At 38.8% G+C, this 19,996-nt stretch overlaps 1 protein-coding gene across 3 annotated transcripts in view; it reads left to right on the forward strand.

The window, feature by feature from the left end:
- Positions 1-19,996, forward strand: part of ADGRL4 (adhesion G protein-coupled receptor L4) — a 160,674-nt gene that overhangs the window by 104,580 nt on the left and 36,098 nt on the right. The gene's annotated exons all lie outside the window — the stretch shown is intronic.

Genomic DNA, 19,996 nt, shown 5'->3' on the forward strand with positions numbered 1-19,996 from the left:
ATGTCCTAAAGATAGAAACAGCTACAATCATGGGAGGAGGGGATTGCCATGAAGATTTGAAGAGATGGAAGGAGCAGAAAAATTGAGGAACATTCTCAAAATTGGGAGCTGGGGTGATGGGAGTAATTCTCTAGCAAAGGATCCCTAATCTGTCATTCTGGCTGTGATTTTGTCTGTTGCTTTTCAAGTCAAGGGCCATGCTTCTCCTAGTAATCTTTATGATGCTGTTTGCATGCCACTTGGGATTTTGGAAAACAGTTAAGAATAACCCAGTTCTTCCATATGCATTGTGGATTAGATGACCTCTAAGGGTCCCTTCGAATTCAAACAATTCTACGATTCTATGAATCAGTGAAGGATTTTGTATGTGCACTGAGCAGTTTGTGTCTGCAGTCCATCTCTTCTCATGCCATCAAGTCCATGTGGAATACTGAGGACAGGAGCTTTTGCTCTCATAGCCCCATATTTGGGCTTGAAATACATAGACAGACCTTGCACTGTCTTTACCAAGAGCTGTTCTTTCCTGGGAACAGCAGGATCACACCAAGGATCAAATCCTCTCTGTGGAAGGATTACATTTCCTGCCAAATATGTGACATGGTTCAGTTTCAAGCACATTCAGAATAAATCTCTGACAAGACAGACATTTAACAGTGGCTTAGTATCCAGGACTGTCATGGGAGACAGTTCTCAACATCAGATCTACTAAGATCTTCTGGTCAATGACTTCATAGTCTTAGGATCCCCCATGTAAAAAGAAAATTGTAGGGATGGTGTATAATGAAGATTTAGTAAAAATGTATATGTACTACACTAGTGTGGATTAGTACAACTAAATTATATGTGGAGATGATACCTGAGAAGCCACTTTTAAAAAAACAAGTTTTCCTTTCTGCCAGCTCTTGTCACTGTTCTTCAAACCTTCCCCGTCTTTGTGTCACTTACCTACACTTATTCTTGTACTTTAAAATGCATTCATCAAAGAGATAACAGGCTTCTTTTTACATATCACTGAAGATTATCCTATGAAAACAATGCTTCTGAAAATATGTGATGACTGACCTGTAAGATGTGTGTGGACATTTTGTACATATAACAAATTTTTCTGTCCAACTCCTGGAAGCAAATAACATAAATTCACTCAGGAGATCCCTGTTTCTTGCAGTGCTGAATGCCATATGCTCTGAGAGCTCCAGAAAGCCAAACATCCTGTGCTAGGGACAATCAGAGAGGCAGATGCAGTCACTTCCACCCTGGAAACTAAGTGCCAATGTGGTTAATATTCTTTCAGAATGCTCACTTAGGAAAGTATTGGTAATAATGTACGGAAATTCTCTTTGTACAGTGTCATGGTTTTGTGATTTTCGGTTATTGGTATTCCACATCATAACATCATGCAGTGGATATACCTGGTTCTCAGAAGAGAAGGACTACTACAGTCCCCACGGTACTTTGCTCCTCTGTTACCATTTCCAGACAGAGGGAAAAGATAAAAGCTCGCAGTATAAAAACTTGCAGATCACGAGACCTCGTCCCTTTTTCCGCCGTCTCTCGTCTTGGCAGCACCTCGCTCTCCAGCTGTCTTATCGTTGGTAGTAGAGTAAGGCCTACCTTGATTTTGGGACATTCTCTCTCTCTGTATTGGATTTATCAGCTTAAATTGTAATTATACTGTATTATAGTGTGTTGTTTTGCATTCCGATATCTTATTTAGTAAATTAGTTTGTTTCTCCTCAGATTGTTGCCACTGTTCTTTGCTCTCAGGGCCATCTCCTTACCCTTTTCCCCTTTTCCCTTTTCCCGGGGCATGGACCCATGGATCCCCCGTCCCCTTCGTCACGGAACCGGGCCGAACACCCATAAACCGTTGACATACAGCTTTGCAAAAACAAAAGGAAAGAAAAAAAGAAACAACACAAAAACACATGATTAGGAAGTTTCAAACCAGATATGACAGCCATATGTTTTTGCACCATCTTCCTGTTCTGGAATTAAAGAATGTTTATAGAGGGCTAGCTTGGGCTGTATCAGCATGGTTTTATGATCTCAGAATCCAACCCATCCTTCAAGATTGCACCGATTGGAATAACGCTCTCATGAATAAAATAATGCATGATAAAGTGTTGTTTATGATTTCTTTTCTCAGCAGATTAGCTATGTACATCTTGTAACACAGGCTAGCTCTGTGGAATATCAAGAATAGCAACAGACATGCTAGAAAATGAATTACATTATCCAGCCAAAGCAATATCAGAAATGTCTCAGTCTACACTATCTTAATGTTGATTTAAAATCATATATTCATATTACCTTTTTATGTTTAGTAAAGCAATGTGATGGAGCCTTTCTTTTGCTGAAGTTATATTATCCCATTTCTCTGAATTAGGTAAACTGTAATGTGTCTGCTTTACAGATGGGTAAACTTAGCATAAAGAGAGGGAAGCCATTGTTTTCAGTCAAGAATGCCTAACCATAAGCACTTTCATCTATATTGGCCATCTATAGAGGCAATGGCTCTGCAAATGAGCCTCTTTCCATTCATTTCTGTGACAGATTATTTTACTTTAAATAATTCTTGGAGAAAATACTTTAGGCATCCTGAGGGCAGGAATCTGAAATCAAGACTCCCACACAAAGATGCTTCCTTCCCAGCTGGAGAAATGTGCTCATGGGCTCAGGGTGATTCAACTGCCTGTTGCCCAGTGGAGTAGTTTCAGAAGGAAGGATGGGTTGCATCTCTGCTTGGAGATAGGCAATTGGGGTGTTTTTCAGGATCAGAGGACAGCAGGTTAGTTTAGGACTGCCCTAAACTCAAGCATGCTAAAATTGTTTGTGAAAGGACATTGCTACTGCCTCCTTCTCTTTCTCCTTTTCTTCTTGTCTTTTAATAAAAGTAGCTGCAGCTGTGTTGAGCACAGAGCAGGTTCCCATGAGCATGTTAGACATACTACATCTATAGGACCCTGTCTCAGATTATCACTAGCAGAGTCAAGGCTGTCCTAAGCACTGGGAGGACTTTTGCCAAAGTCCTAGTTTTGGTGCCAAAATCCTTTTGTTGAACTGGGACTAAGGATGTGGTCATAGAGCAAAGCACTAAATGAGTATCCTCATCAGTAGCCAGTTCTTTCCAGCTTTCATTTTGATAAATGTTGTATAAATTATAGCATAGGATAAATTATAGGTATATAAATTACTAGTTGTAGCATGGAATATTGGACCTGCTGTGGGTTTTAGCCTGCATACTATGGAATAGCCAACATACTGTTTCTATCATTCTAATAACCTTTACAGAGCAGGTGGCTGTTGCATTTAATGCTGCTATCGTTTTTCTTTCCTCATGGGATTTGCTGTGATGACAGTTCCATCATTTCATTTTGAGTATTTAAGGCTATTAGGAAGCATTTTTAAGCAATTATCTAGTATAGGTATTTTCAAGCGTGCTTAAAGCATACAGGGAGTCACTCCCTTTCACACTGCATATTTCTAAATAGGTATAAAACATGTTTTAAGTTAATCTGTGGCAAAACTATGGAAAAGATCACCAGCTGTGATAAACTGTCTAATTTAGCTAGATGGAGTTATGCCCTTATATCCCAGATGAGGATCAAGCCCAATATTTTACAATTGCAAAGATTTCAAAGATGTGAAACATTTCTAGGATTATTGCAATATACATTTTGCATTTCAAAGCTAAAATACAGAAAGCAATATGTCATCAAACCATTTAATTTTCTTCCAAGTTTGAAAGTAAATTGACAAGAGATCAGCAATTGGCAGGAGAACAAATGAAACATATTGAAAGAGCCAATTTACTAGTATCGAGGGAGGCAGATGTGTCAGTTTTACATCTGCCGAAGCAGAGCCCTTGTTGCTGGCTTTTCCCCTCCTCCTTTTAAAACATATTTCATTACCTAAAGGTTTAATTGTTAGATAATTCAATAATCCTTTATAAATGACCAAGGAGTACTCTGTTCATTGAGAAGCCCCTTTCATTACCATGCTGTGATTCTGGCAGTTGCAGTTTGTTTGTGAAAGTGGCTGCTTTTTTCCCCAAACTCGTCACACCTGACTCACACCAGATTTCAATTGCAGCAGAGTAGCTTCCTGGGCCCCAATACTCTAGATGCCAATTTACTGTAGCTTTCTTGAACTAGCTATTAAAAGCAAAGGAAGCAAAAAAAGGACTGAGTTTTCTACTGACAGTCTGCTTTGAGATATAGGCAGAATAAAAAACAGACTTTTTTTTTTTTTTAATTTAGACAAAGGTAAGTGCTTCTGTGTTTCACTACCAGCAAGGTGGATATGTACGTAGTTATTTTCTCCTGTGAAGCAGGTAGGCAGAAGTGAGCTCTCTGTCGGGTGTAAGAGCTATAAGTTGTTTTAAGGTGTTGCAGCAGCTGTAGTTTAAGGGAACAGATACCAATAGTGAAAAGAGTATTTTTGTGCCCTTAGGTTTCCCAGTTAGTATTTGCTAGTCTATGTTCTTCATTAGTTTATTATGTGATATTCTTATAAGGAGGATTTAAAACTGCATTAACAAAATGAGGTGGTAGAGCTATGTAACCCTTGATACTTCCTTAACTTTCAAGAAGTCTGATACGTGATATATCCAGGATGTGTAAGCAAACTGGAGAACCAGAGTACTTGACAAGAGAAATGATGGTACTTCTGGATTTGCAGATGCTTTGTTGCCATGTGTGGTCTTTGTGAACTGGTTTTCATGTATGTGTGTACCCTGTAGATCAGGAAACTGGAAAGAAACTATTGTTTTAATTAAAAAAAAAAAAAAAAGGAAAGAAAATAGACTTTCTCTGTTGCTAGGAGCTTGGCAGATGTTATGTTTTGCTTAATTTTTTTCCCTATCTTTTATAACATTTGAGTATTAATTCAGTTAATGTGACTTCAGTTGTTAAAGCTTTAAGGACAAAAATGCAACAATTATTGCAGAGATGTTTGTGTCATGTTCTGATGACATTAACAAAGCACTGAGCACTTCAGCCTTGAGATGCCTGTTTATACTTGAAAACAACAATTCTGCTCAAAATAGACTATTGTAGGCTTCTATTGGTCACAGTTTTTATCTTCAATTCCATGCTAGACAGGGATTATTTTTTATTTTATTTTAAGGAAGGTTTTGGTCTTCCTGAGAGAGGTGCATTACTCCGTTACTGCAAAGTGAACATCTGTAGACTGTGCCATGGTTCCTCCAGACCATCTCCTAGTACTCAGCAATGAGAACAGAAATGCAGGGCTTAAAAATGAGTGTATGCAGTGTGTAATTCCTCCAGGGTCTTAAAAGAGTATTCAAGGTTAAATTTCCCAGTCACCTGAATCCTTTCTACTTCTGCCTTCCCACCTATACAATGTATTGTTATGTGATCCTTCACTCAAAGGGAAAGCAATCCAGAGAGCAGTGCTTGAAAGGAAGTTTCAGTTTGTTTTATTTCTTAGGATTCATTATTTGATTCACACTCTACTCAAACAAGATCAAGGTGCCAAATGAGTTTGTATTGCTACAGAAGCCCTCATGACCTTTAGGATTTTTGATTTGTTTTGTCTAAATCAAAACAGATGAGAAAGGATTTTGTAGGTGGGGAACTGAGACAAAGGTAGGTTAAGTGATTGCTCACGTTTCCAGTCTGTAGTGAAGCTAATAACTGAACATGAAACATGCAGGTCTACCAAGGTCGTCTCTGCAATGGTGCATCTAACTCACAAGCTCTGCATGTGAATGTTGCTTCAGGAGTGTGAGTGGAGGTGGAAAGCCAGGAAAGGCAACTCTTCTGTAAAGGAAGGAGAAGAATGAACAACACAGAGCAGGAAAAAATATGGCAGAAGCCACCTTTTTTTCCTTAACCTATGTATTAATGGTGTAGAGTGTGGGTGGGTGTGTTCATCATGCACCTATCAAAATGCCTTGTGGTTTTCCAGAGGTATATGATACATATAGAATTACCCAGGTCAACAATCAGAGGAGCTTGTACTTGCCAGCACATTCATACTTGCCTATTTTGCCCTTTGTTATTGGAGCACACTCTTGCTGAGGAGCCCCAAAGATGAGATTTCCTGCTGGGCAGACAGCCCCTAATTATGCTGTTCCCACTATCATCCTTATATCAACTCTCACCAGAAATTGGTGTGCTAGAGCACTGCTGAGATAAAATGTATGGATGATATCTGTCATGCAATCCACTGGAGAGGCCACAGCTCTTCCTCATGCTTAGTATAGATGGAAAGTGTTACGTAGCAGCTGGCAAATGTTGAATTATTAAATTGTGTCTACAGCACTTAATATATATTTTCCAAATGATAAAACAGTGAGGTAAGTCTGGTATTGACAAGCAGACTTATCCACCTTCAGAATTTGGCTAACAGACCTGCTGGTTTGGAATTCAAGAAAAGTCTACCCTTTCAGAAAGGATTTAAATAGAAAATTAAATGGGTTTGCAGATTGCTCTGCATGACAGGTTTTTGTTTGCCTTCAAGGTCTGTATGATCTAACCAAGCATGTGGAAGTAAGATTCATATTTCTAAGTGCCACAGTAGTTGTCATTATTGTGGAGAAGTGTTAAATATAAGCAGTAACACTAAATAATTATTTTAATCTATTAAATATTTTGTGAATTAATAATAGTGTGTGTGAAGGCTGGAGGGCTGGGATGGCTGAAATCGTTTTGGCGTGGCTTCTCAATTGGCTTTCTGCTCAGGAAATTCACTTTCTGATCTTTTTATCCTCAAGGAAGCAAATGTAGACAAGAGAGATGACTCCACAATTATGTCTTGACTAGAAATAACTGCAGCAGAAAGTCTGTTTGCTCATCTCTTACTGAGAAAGTGGAATTAGTACACTACTGCATCTGCTAGATGTTTGTAGGCGGTGTTATTGTGAAGGAACACAAGCTGCCACTGCAGCTCTTTTTAAACACGCAGTTGAAACAGACAGCTCTCCTATGGTGACAGAAAACATCAAAGCAACAAAACACAGTATTTTATCTGATGGGGGTAACAATATCTCAGCTAATAAAATGGCTGTCATTCTTTCCCATTGTATAGATAAGGAAGCTGAGGACATTTGGATGCTCTTTGCTGGCACACCAAGTTGCAATTATCCTATGACAGAGCCCTTCTGGGCTATGATTGATGAAACATTTTCAGGGGGAAAGCGCTTCAATAAGTGAATTTCACTGATTTCATGATGACATTGCTTGCACAATGGTTGGCAAAAACAAAAACATTTTAAGCAGAACTCAGACCTAGGAAAACATGGCCTCGTTTAATCTGCTAGGGATGTCCTTGCCACATTCACTTATTAGTATTGTATGTTGGATGTAAACAGCTCTAATTCTGAAGTTCTTGTGTTGACCTTTTCTGGCACTGAGATCAAAGAACTTTCTGCAATAAAGATGAGAAGACTTTAAAGACTTCAGTGGTGTGTCAGAGAAGGGTATGTTTAAACAAAAAATAACAGTGCAGCCTTTGGCTGAAACAGGCACCAAATGAAGTTCTAAAGAAAGTCATTGCTCCTCAAGACCATCATTATCTTGCAGTTTGGCCTAAAAGTGGGCCAGTGTTGAAAACATTTTTTTTTTTTTTTTCCTTCTTCCCGGGGCCTTATCTCACAGACTGATACTGCTACTTGCTTCCACCATATGCAATACAGATGTCACCAGTCAAGAGGACAGGTGTGCTCTTTCTTTTATTCAAATTCTTAGGTGAATTTGATGTCTGGTAATGCTCATCTCTGAACAATAGCCTGTAAAACAGATTTTCCAAAGCATGACGTTACCCTTTTTGTGATGCTGTGCTGCTGTCTTATCCCTGACATGCTCTTTTCCATAACTCCAGCTGTTCTTTATCCCGTATCTTTCAGTGGGCCTCCAGAAGAGGTCCTGGAGGCTGACTTTACAGTGCCTGATTTGGAGCCAAGGCAGCTGTAGTAAGAATTTAAACTCTAATCCAGTATTTTGATATTTACCAGCTTGACCATGTGAAAATAAGTAATTTACACACTACTTTTTTTTCTGTCCATAGTATGTATTTACTTCTGGAATGCAAACCTACTCCACTTGACTGAATAAATAGGAAAAATATTTAAAACTTACTATAACATGAAATTTACAATAAATCCAAGCACAAAAACATTTTTCCCAACAAACTACTCCAGGATTTCCAGTAACTTGGAGCAAAACTAAGGATATCCTATAGAACTGTCTGTGCTGGTACATCCAGAGACGGGGGCAGAGGACAAAAGGCAATGACGTTCTTAATGAGCAAAACATTTGATACATGATATAATAGTTTCCCTATCACTATTACTATAGTACTATATTACTGTTGCTTTTTTTGCTGAACCAGTTTCTTAGCCAATATTTCTGAGAAGAGAAGCTTTTGTTTTTTCATACTAAGTGTGCTTCACATGTTTGGGCTAAGAAAGTTTTTAGCCTCTATGTATAAGAATAAACACCGTCAGGAGAAAATGATGAGGTTATGTCGACAACACTGATCATGAATATACAGAATGTTTCAAACTAGTACATAATAACTGTTAAAGAACAGAGCTGTTGGTGTAGTCAGCAAGGGAAATGTCTTTTGAGATTGAGTTAGGATGCTGTATATTACTCATATTCAAAACTCATTAAGGGATCTCAGTTCATTAACTTGTGCCATTTGAGTTGGGTCTAAAGTTTTCTGGGTTGTATGCATCAGAAAGAAGGCTCCACAAAGAGCTAACAAAACCATTTGGTATGAGGAGAGCACGGGTTCTTACACTGTGAAGCTGTAAGATTCAGAAAAAAATGGCTGAAAGAGGAAATTCAGCCTTTACAACATTTGATTTCGGAAGATGTTGCTTCAGAAATAAGTGCTATGCTTTTCAAATAAACAAATTTCACGGAGATGATATTTAGCTATTGTATAGGAAAATGAGTGAGTACTCAAATCTGCAGCCTTTTAACAGAGCCTGAGCAGTACAATGGACCTGATTCTGCGGTATTTTAAAACCTGTAATTCTACTTGTGTCATTGTATTTAGCCCTAATTCATATCAGAAGATAAGCTGTATGTTTTTATAGTGACTTTTGTTATTGAACATGAAATGCTGAGGTCAGTCTGTCAGAATATGACTGCCAGTAGTTAAGACATTTTCACCATAGAGTTAAATGCTTACAGCGTTGACAGTCGCTGGAAATACTTCAGTGGTTATTGTTGAAGTTATTAGTCAAGCTGAAGTAATGCTGGCATGTTTTCGCATTGGGTAGAATTCCTCAGTCTAATTGTCTCTCTCCTCCATGCCAGACCATATTTGATATGTGTGGGTTTGGAGACTGGATGTTTTCCAGTAATTAATGGCTTTTCTCAGTTATAGATTAAAATGATTTCCTTTCATGAATTAGTCTATTATCCAGTAGTGAAGCTACTGAATTCCAGAGCATTTAAATGGGATAAGTTACAGAGATAATATATATTGGAAAAAAAAAAACCAAAAACAAAAAAAAAACAGTGCCACTAGGTCACAGGAAAAGTATGTAAACCATTTTAGAAGATGCTTAGTTCACGTGTAATTTTTGACAACAATAAAAAAGGTATTAATGTACTCTAGGGGAAAAAAAAAAAATAAGAAGAGAAGGCCATTATCTGCTACTGGGGTTATTTTCTTTTAATTACACAAATTTAGTATTAACTTAGAGCAATGTAGTTCATACATCTCATAGACTAGCATTAGGTCACCCCCTGTAACCCCCTGATTAGTACTGGCAATTAAATTTCATCAAGCTACTCTTGTCATGAGTACCATAACTTGGGCTTGACAGAAGTACATCATGAACTCAGTGTCTCTGATGCCTAGACTAGACTCCTTAAAGTACTTTGTACACTCAGACCATAATTAGCTTGTGGCTTCAGAAATCAATGAATACTGTTCCATAATGGAAAAAAAAAAAAAAAAACCAAACTTGTAGTCGCCATTTCATGGGCCTCCATGTTATTTGAGCTATTACTTCTTTCTTAGAGGATTTTTGCCACATCTTTTATTGTATTCTGCACAAGAATCAGGTGCATTAGGAAGTGAACAGCAATTTTGAGTCCTATTTTCCTGAGTATTATTATACAGTGGCTACTGCAGTGACAATATGAGTATGCAGGAGAAATCATGGCATTTATTTATATAAACTGTAGAAAGAGTTAAACAGTATAATCAAGATTTCAACCTCACATTCCGCTACATCTTCTTTCATGATACTGGTATAGAATCAGCGCTGTGGAAAACTCACTGAGAAGTCTGAAAGAAATGATAATACAGATACTGTCTGGCTATAGCTTTGATATTATTATTCCAGTTTCATTTTCATTGCTGAAACTGAACATTTTCTTGGGCTGCGTATTCAGTTCTAGGGAGGCAGTTATCAACTGACAAATTCCTGTCCATAGGGAACTGCTGTTCTGCTCACTCTCTTAAGCAAAACTGCTCTCTGATTGTACATATGCTGTTTTACTTTTCAGTTAAAAGATAACTTGCTTGCTTTCACTAAAACTTAGCTGTAAAAAATGAAAACTGAATTGGGAATTACATAATTTAGTAAAAGGGAAGTTTCAGAAACCCTTCTGCTGGTAGCATTGAGAAAAACATTGATGTCTGCATGCTCTTGGCAGCTCTAATCCAGCATATTCCCATTCAGATGCTCTTCATCTTGTTTAAATGCAGTGTTTCTGACAAAGGCAAACCAAAAAAAAACTGATGATGCATCTCAGTTACATTCTATGTAATCCTCAAGTAGCAGGTTTGACACAAGGTGCCTGACAGGATGTAGAGGTTGGGTGAGAGAAGGAAGAGCAAAGTGGTTTTCATTCTTTACTGCTGCTCTTTGCAACTTTTCCTTCCAAGAGTTTGCTTTCATAAAAGCAAAGCTGTAGGTTAATGGGAGCCACTCCTCTGACACATCAGCGAGGTCGAGGTCAGGCTCTGTTATGGAAGCAGACTTTTCACACACTTAAGTAAAATGTGAATGCAACGCTGCTGTGCTCACTCACAGATAGGCACAGAAACCGCCCTGCTGCTTCAGGGCCTGCCACTGGAAAGAATGATGGACCAGGTCAGCTGTGGAGCAGCTTTCTTCAGAGTTGGGTAGAAATGAACTTGAACTCACCCTTTAGTTCAAGTCTCCCTGCTCTAGGGATGAATTCTCCTTCATGTTCACCACCACATGCTGTCTGTGCAGTGACCTCCTGTGCCTCACCGTGCCCCTGGTGTTGGGCACTTAAAGCTGCCCTTGTGCTGTGGGGAGGGCTCCAGAGCAGACTGACAGCAGGCCTCTGGTGTTCCCAGCCTGGCATGTCAGGAACCCAGCACTGCTGGTGCCAGATGGTGTGTCAGAAGTCTCCAGGATCATTCCAGGCTTTAGCCCTGTGTGTCTAATGGATAAATCCATGTCCTGACACAGAAGAGTGTTATTTCTGATCAAAGCCTTTGCTGTATGCTTGTAGGGTGTTCGATAAAGCTTATCAGATAGTGTTTAATGTTTCTCTACTCCTCTCAAACTCTGTTGTCTCTCACTTACCCCCTTTTTCACATCTTACTTTACCATACCATAATGACAATGTTTTGCAAATATAAGCTGTAGCATGGTGATGCATTTCCTGGCTGTATTCAGAGTCTGGATAAACATCTTTCTCTTTTGTTTTGGAATCTGGAAAAGTGCTGTGTGGGATATTTCCCCCCCTTAATCAAACTGTTTGCTGGGTTGTTTCCCCTTGCTCTTGCATTTTGCTTGGGAACAAAATGTTTAGGTCTGAGTAGTGATATCTCGTTCATTCACATCCTGTTGGATGGGAGCCTTCGGTTGTTTCAGTTCACAGTATGGATAACCACTATGCATATGACTGGTAATTAAGATAGATTATTGTTTTATCCTATTCAACTGTCAATAATCCTGTTTTCCAGTGAATTCATCTGGTCATTGCTCCTTATATCCAAAACCAGGCTGAGAACTTCAGCACTTCATCCTTATCATTAATTTTGTCCCACTTACCTGTGATTACTCACTGTCTCTGATATTACTCCACTACCGTCTCCTCTTCTTCAGCTGTGTATTTTAACAGCTCATCAGCCCAGGTGCTCAGCCGGTGAATTAATATCACTTTCCCAGGGAAGGCAGACAGGGAACCTGAGCACTTCACATGCAATGAGGTCATGGTCTGCTTCCCCGAAGAGTGAGTGGCAGCTCACTCGTGCCTAAGCTGCGATGTTGTGGGTTGTGCTCTTCAACAGCACCCCTGACAGCTGCCCTGGGACCCTGCTTACCACACCAGCAAGAGATGCTGGACCAGCTCCAAGCATTTGTAATAGAAAGGGCTGTGAATCTTCTGAGTGCTCACAGCCCTTCTTTTGGTGATCTTGTCAGGGAGGAAGTGCCATGCACTAACAATTAACAAATGTGGGAGTGTCACACCCAACTTGAAGCTCCCCACTTGCAGCAGCACAGCTCTGGAGCTGTTGTACAGAATCTCCGTTGGTCACTGCAGCCTTGAGGTGTCCTCTGGGAGGAGTGGCAGGTCATGTTATGGTTGTCGTGCACATGCATTGAGGAGAAGCAATGCTGGAGAAATGGTGCACAGGGCCATTCAACAGCTATTGATCCTTTTTTCCTTCCCCCCCCCCCCTTTCGCTAATTTTAGCACCCTGTTCCTTTCTGTTCTCAAAATCTTGCAAATGCTTGTCTGGGTAAATGCTTCATTTGCAGTCAACAACTAGCACTTCTAAAGGATATTTTTTTCCCCATCTTATTCCTTACATATGAGCAATCACAAATTACAAGTTTATTGATTCATTGATAGATACTTTGCAAGTGCTGAAAAGGCAGGTTGTTCTGTGTGGGTAAAAAAAAATAACAATCTCATCACGGGCTCTTAACCAATAATAAATAATTTTCCGAATTTACAAATAAAATATAAAAATACTAACAAGATGAAGGAAGCAGTTTAGTTATGTTATAACTATTTAGTTATGTTATCTCCCCGTTCCTTTTCCATTCTCTAAATCTCAACCTGAGTATTTTTAATATATAGGAACATGACTTTGTTCATTTTTCAGACCATTCTGCCCTGTTCCTTAAAATGGGATTTTTTTGTTGTGAGGACCTTTAGTTCAGCTGGACTCACAAGAACTGTTGATCTGAAATCATCTTTGCATATACACATAGCTTGTGAAGAACGTGAGAGAGAATGTGTTTGCTGATCCAAAGACTTCTGGGAGCCCAGCTAGCTGCAGAGCCTTTACATCCAAATCAGTTAAAAACTTCTGGCAAAATATGCAAATGTCCCAAGAAGGCATTGTGAAGAGCTGTTGCAAAGAGGTAGAGAACTATGAAATTCTAGCAAGATGGAGCTTTCAGTGACAAGATTTCCTGCTCAGCAACTGCATGGTCCCCTGCCCCACTGTAGGACAAAGATGAATCCGGCCCATTATGAAAGCAATTCATATTTAAATGAGCTTTCCAGCCCAGTTCTGCAGTCTCAAGTGGATTTTCTAAGCATCTGCTCTTTCATGCTGATTTAGACCAAACTTGAATGCTGAATCTTTGGAGAATCATAAACAAATTGTGCTAAATTACCATTAATGGAAACACATCACAGGGAAGGCAAGGCAAGGCTGTTAATGGTATTGCTGTTCTTAACTCAGGCTGTGATGGCTGGAGACACACAGTCCTGCAGCACAGAAGTAATGTATGTAAGATCACCCACTGTTCTGAGACCTCCAGACAAGCTAAGCACAGCAGGGTGAGTAGCACTGGAATTTGTTTTACAGGAAGCCTTTCATTTCCTTGCTTTTGAGGGGTTAAGTGAGGCACTTCAAGTACTGTTCTCCCATGGGGGTTACACTAGGGAAGGGTAGTTTTAGTTTCCCTCAGGGGCTCCCTAGCAGCTTTGGCAGCAGAGGCTGCTGTCGACAGAGAACAGCCGGATACAATGAATCAATGTATTCCCCAGCCGCCCCAACTGCGTTTCTTTCCTACCCAGGGCTGTCCACTTCTCAGACTACTGTGTGCAGTACCGGTCCCCAGCCTCGTGCTGCCACTGCTGTTCTTGGTGGACAGGTCTTCCCCAGAGGCCTCTGACCTCAGCTTTAAAAGGTCTGGATTGGGGAGCAAAATTAACTGAAGTTTTTAATTGTTTCATCTGGGAAATGCATGGAATAGAACAGGTTGTGAATATATTGTAGTATACAGTAATGGCCTTGGTATGAGCTCTTTGAGGCCCTTAGTAACATCAAGCATTCATTGAACTTGTTGAAAATGCCACTACATTTGCTCAGGTATGGCTTTGGGAAAAATCAAGCTATCACACAAATTCAAGCCCTGGTCAGGAATCTTTTGACCTGAAGCTGCCAGGTTTCTGCTGCCACTGGAAACCTCTTGTCTCTCTGACCAGCCTGGGTTGAGTATCCATGTAGGAGCCTGGAAAGCACCCTGGCCACAGCACTGACAGACTGCACTGCTCTGGACCAAGAGTAAGACCTCTGCCAGAGAAACAGGAATGAGAGCCCTGAGTCCACTGAGCCCTTATCCAAGACCCCAGTAGAAAGCCTTGGGAAATGTAGGTTAACTGGCAGATTTTGATCTGAGACTTCTGAGAATTCCAGCTCCGGCAAAAAAGTCAGGAGAATTGATGTCAAGGGCTGTGCAGCTTCAGGGATGCCCTTCCAATGTGATGGGCTCCAAAGCTGCCCTGTTCTGCTGCTATGGGTCATCGTGGCACAGGAGTTTCCTTTAGCTGGCTGTTACCAGTAACCAAATTTTCGGTCCAGTGTTGCTATTTTTTTCCATTTAGGTCACATAATTACTTACTAAATGCCATTAGCCTGACTGCTGTCAACTCAACTCAATACCTGCCAGAGAGCCCAGAATATATTCTATGATATGTAGTTTCACTTCTCTAAAAATCTCATTTTGCATGGACTGCTGAGGACCAAATATGGCCAACCGTCTCTGTTTAATTTAGGTAATTTCAGCCTTGCTTGTTAGTTAATTAAAAGGAAAAATAGTTACCTTAAGTTGATTTTTTTTTAAAGGGAAAAAACATTCTGCTGTATAACTGTGAATCAATATCACACTTTTCACCCCAAAACTAACTCTTCATATTACATGTCATCATCATAACGTCCATCATAGAAAGGTGCTCGGTGCAATGGTAATCCTCTGAGGCTGTTCGTTTGACAAACCCACTGCCATAATTTCCCCTTGTGACACTTTTTCATTTAAAATACATAAACAGCATTACAGAAATCCTATATCTAGAATTGATAAATCAGTGTTCTCTTGCGCTTGTCACAGTAATAACAAATGATGTCAATTTGTAACTGTAGTTGTCCCAGAGTTTTCCTATTGTAGATCATAATTTTATAACCACCCAGTACTAAAACAGTATGTACAAAAGTGTAAAACTTGCATTCTGGAAAGGATATGGAGTATGACAAGTAATTTGCTCTGTGCTTTATTCCTAAAATCTTATTGTAATCTTCCAGCTTCCAACAGCATAATGGTTATAAAATCCACAAATCATTTTGCTTCTTTAAATTTCATACATTTTTAAATTTCAGAAAGGATTAAATGCTCAATAAATGCTAAACAGAAGTCATGTACACTTTATTTATCAATGAACAATGTTATGTATGTGATGCAAAAGACTGAGTTTTTGGTTGTTTTGTTTTGTTTTCAAACAATGAATCCAATTTGGCATCCTCTGCGAATGAGGACTTCCATCAATTTCTGAACTTCTGAGTGGATCTACTTAATCTTAAATCAATCATGTTCTCATAGTAATGACTCATACAGTTTTAATAGATAAATACCATCCTCAATTCAAAAGTTTGGAAGGGGTATATCACCTTTTCAGATATACATAGCTATATATATGTATTTTTAAGAACCTTCTACATTTTGGAGAAATCAGTAGAAAAATTCTTGCATGCAGTTATCAGCTAGTTTAATCCAACCTCATTACAGTTATGCAGAGTAAAATACGCAGTTGCATTTTCAAGGTGAAAGTGGAGAATCAGTTTCATTTTACACCTGCGTCATGTAAGCATCCTATCAACACTCAGGTGCACAGACATGCACTTAGGCACAATAATTAACTTTTTCACTTGACCAGTCTTGTTTCTAGAAGTCTCTGCTTTTTTTTTTTTTATCAGAAGAAGAAATAAATGTTTAAAGAAATGCGCGTTCCTGGAGTACTGTCTGCAGTGTTCAAAGGGGGTCTGTGCCAGTCTTGAATGCATATGCCATAATTAAATTAGGTAGCAACAAAGCAGGTGGATTATACTGTTGCTGTGATTTAACCTATACTCTCTCAAAAGAAAAATGTTTGTTAGAAAATTTTCTCTTCATAAATCCTTTTGTTTTTCTTTTCCTGACTTCCCTTAAAACATAAATCCAATAGTACTGTAAATTCTGTAGAATTTGGAAATTATTTTCAGTCCCCTAAGCTTCACATTAACTGCTATCTGAAGGAAAAATCAATGTTTTATCTATATTGACGACTAAAATGTATTTTATCATCTGTTTTAATGTTGTAAAATATTTTGTGTGAAGTCAGGCAGATTATTTAAAAACATTTAGTAAAACTGCATATGAAATGTTTTTTCTTGACTTTTTCCCTTGCTTGCCTTTCTCATTAACCTTGTAGTTTTCCATACTGAGCACCACCCTGGGCCACCTTACATCAGTGACTTTTATACCATTAATTTCAATGGAAGAAGGGATATGGTCAAGAAAATTATTCCCCAACATGGTCTGCTCAGTATTATATTAGATCATGGGAATAGTGAAAAGAAAACTCCTTATGAACTGAACTCTTTAAAATATCAATTTCTGTGTTTGCAATTTAAGATTCTACTATTCTGCTCAGATGTTCTTGACGTTTCTCAAAATATGTGATAATAAACAAGACCATACATCCTTGACAGTACATACAGCTGCTGTCTGGGAATCATGCCACAGTGAAGATGTGCTGGACTTCATTTTCTATTATTTAAGTATCTTATTATTTATTTCTGAAAATAGAATAAAATTGCTACCATTTCTTAATGTGGTAGAATTTTCAGTCACTTGATACGTCTCAGTATTTCTTAATAGAAGACTACCTTATTGCATTTGTCTACATATCCCAAATGGAACAGTTCATAGTATGATTTATAATTGTTGTTCTTGTACAGTGTGCATATTTTGTATGTAACTGGGGAAAAAGCCTTTAGAATGAGAAGAAACTGTGATCCATGCTCATTAATGGGAGTGCTGCAAGTACAAGAACATCATGTTCATCCTCCTTAAAAATCTTAATCCTGCCAATTCTCTGGCTTTGAGCCACTGAAGCAGGTAAACATTTCCTTAACTTCTGCCATGTGCAGACTCTGCCCTGTATTTTTTTTTTCTGGTACATAAAAGATATTTCCTATGTTTTCCCACTTCTTTCGTCTATACAGTAGGACAAGAGGTAATGGTCATAAGTCGTTCCAGGGGATGTTCAGGTTGGATATTAGGAAAAATTTCTTCATAGAAAGAGTGGTCAGGCATTGGAACAAGCTGCCCTTGGAAGTGGTGGAGTTACCATCCCTGGAGGTGTTCAAGAAAAGGGTGGATGTTGCACTGAGTGACATGGTCTAGAGATGTCACAGGCATGGGTTGATGGTTGGTCTCGATGATCTTAGCGATGGTTGGTCTAGATGATCTTAATGGTCTTTTCAACCTTAATGATTCTAGGATTCTGTTTAGGATAAAAAGACAACTTAGAAAAGACTCACAGAATCACTGCTTTGTAGAACAGGGTAAGCAAATATCCTACCACTTGGCGCTGATAACATTGCATGTAGGGTGACTATGAACAGAAGCGCAGCTATGCTAGTTCTCACCATCAGTGAATAAAGACTAAAGCAGATCTGGTTCACACAAGCTCATATTGCCAACTTATCCATCAGACTAGGTGACTGAAAACAAGGTAGTTTTCTAAGTTAGCTGTAGAATAGACTTGTTTTCTCTTAGAAAAGTATGAGAAGCCTATCCAGGAAGTTCTCTCAAAAAGCCTTCTAAGTCAATTTAGTCACCAATCTTACATACACTGTAAATATTGTGGAAAAACACCAATAATCAAGTAAAGTTAATTAAGCAGAATTGTAAATATGTTATTGATGATAACTGCATGAGTCATTTTAATGTTTTCTATAAGTAATTTGTCACACTTGAAAAGTAGTAGTGCTGGATGTGAAGACTTCAATTCTTACATTTGAGGTTCAAGGAAACAAATCCAAAAGGGGGATTCTTGAAGTATTCTGTTCTTTTCATCTCCTCAGCTCTGTTGTTCTCTTACTTTGAATAAAGTCCTGCAGTGATCAGTGTCTCCACTTCTCATCTTCCACAACTCCTATCCCACAAGCTTTCCAAAGCCAATGCATATTATTTTCTAGGAAGTATAATGCCTTCCCAATGCCATTTGCCAAACTGGAGTTCTTGTATTCCCATACTCAGTTTCTGAAGATGGATTAGCACCACTTCTTCCCTCCGTCTTACTTTCACTTAAACTAATTTGGATTTACATTGGCATTCTCTAAGATCCAAATCATATACCTTCTCTCCTGTATTCTCATGAATGCCAAAGCTGTAAAATAAATATTGTTGACATGTGTTGGCAGAGTGCTTTTATACGTGGATTCCTCATTAAATTACATTCACTTTTAGTTATAATGACTGTAATCCATTTAATACTGTTGACCCAAATTCCCCTGAGGAAGGCTGCTATTTTGAATTGGTATTTGCATCTCTGAGTCAACTGAATAATATTCAAAATTTTATCAGACTTCAGTTCAGAAAAGTGTCCTGTGCCAGGGTTACTCTAGGGGTTGAGACTAAGTTACATTGCAGAAATCTATTTCTGTAACAGCTCTTGATGTAATTTAACCTTACCACTTCCCAACTTACATGACACTGCACTTACCTGTATCCTATCTCTGTGAACACCTTATGAGAACACTGGCCATTGGGAAGCAGAAGCACCTTTCTGAAATTCATCCTTGGGCATCTTTTCTGAAATCATATTTCTTCTCCCTGTCATACTCCTTAATCGTTCCTCTTCTGCAATAAATTGTTATTTTCCTCCCTGTTAGAATTCATTCCTGTCATTCATCATGTTATGAGTATCTTTCACTTGAGAACAGGAACAAAATCCCAGCAGACTTCAGGAAGCCTTTAACTCTTTTACTTTCTCAGGATGTAGAAAATAGAGAACTCAGTGTCTTCTTGTTTGAGTTTTGTTTGTTTGTTTCAGAGTTTTGAGGTGCTTTGGGAGAAATTGGCTATTTGGAAAGATGATATTATCAATATTGTGAGTATTATTGCCAATCTGATAAGCAGATGTAAAGATCAAGCCAGGAGTCTTGCTCATCAGTTTGTTAAGATCTTTGGGATAACTAAGAAAAAATGACAGCTCAGTTATCTAGTGGTTGGCAACCCTGCTCGTGGCAGGAGTGTTGGAGCCTGATGATCTTAAAGATCCGTCCCAACCTAAGCCATTCAATTATTCAGTAACTTAGGCAAATTTTGTAAGCTTGTTGTCTGGTACTGCTGAGAAATACCACAAATAGTCTTCAACAAGGCAGGAAAAAAACAGGTCAGTTTAGCTATAGTGATCCTGCTTTAATGTTAATGAATGTAGTGGGATACTTCTTCCTTAGGGTGATTTTCTACCTGTAGATTTGTGAAGATCATTGTGGGTACCAAAAATATTATCAGCTACAGCAGAACATGCACTTGACTCAATCCTTTATTCCAACTGAATATGCAAGACATTTGTTTCAATACCCCATTGGTTTTCTCATTTATTGGCGCATTCAGGATGAGGGCAGAGAAGAGCTGCTGAACACCTGATTATATCCTTGGCAGTGGGTTACCTGTACAAACACTGAGTGCCAGCTCAGCATTCAAACCTTATATAAATAAACTACTGATGGCCAAATT

The sequence above is a fragment of the Numida meleagris genome, chromosome 7 (genome assembly GCF_002078875.1).
Source record: "Numida meleagris isolate 19003 breed g44 Domestic line chromosome 7, NumMel1.0, whole genome shotgun sequence".
Taxonomy (NCBI): Eukaryota; Metazoa; Chordata; class Aves; order Galliformes; family Numididae; genus Numida; species Numida meleagris.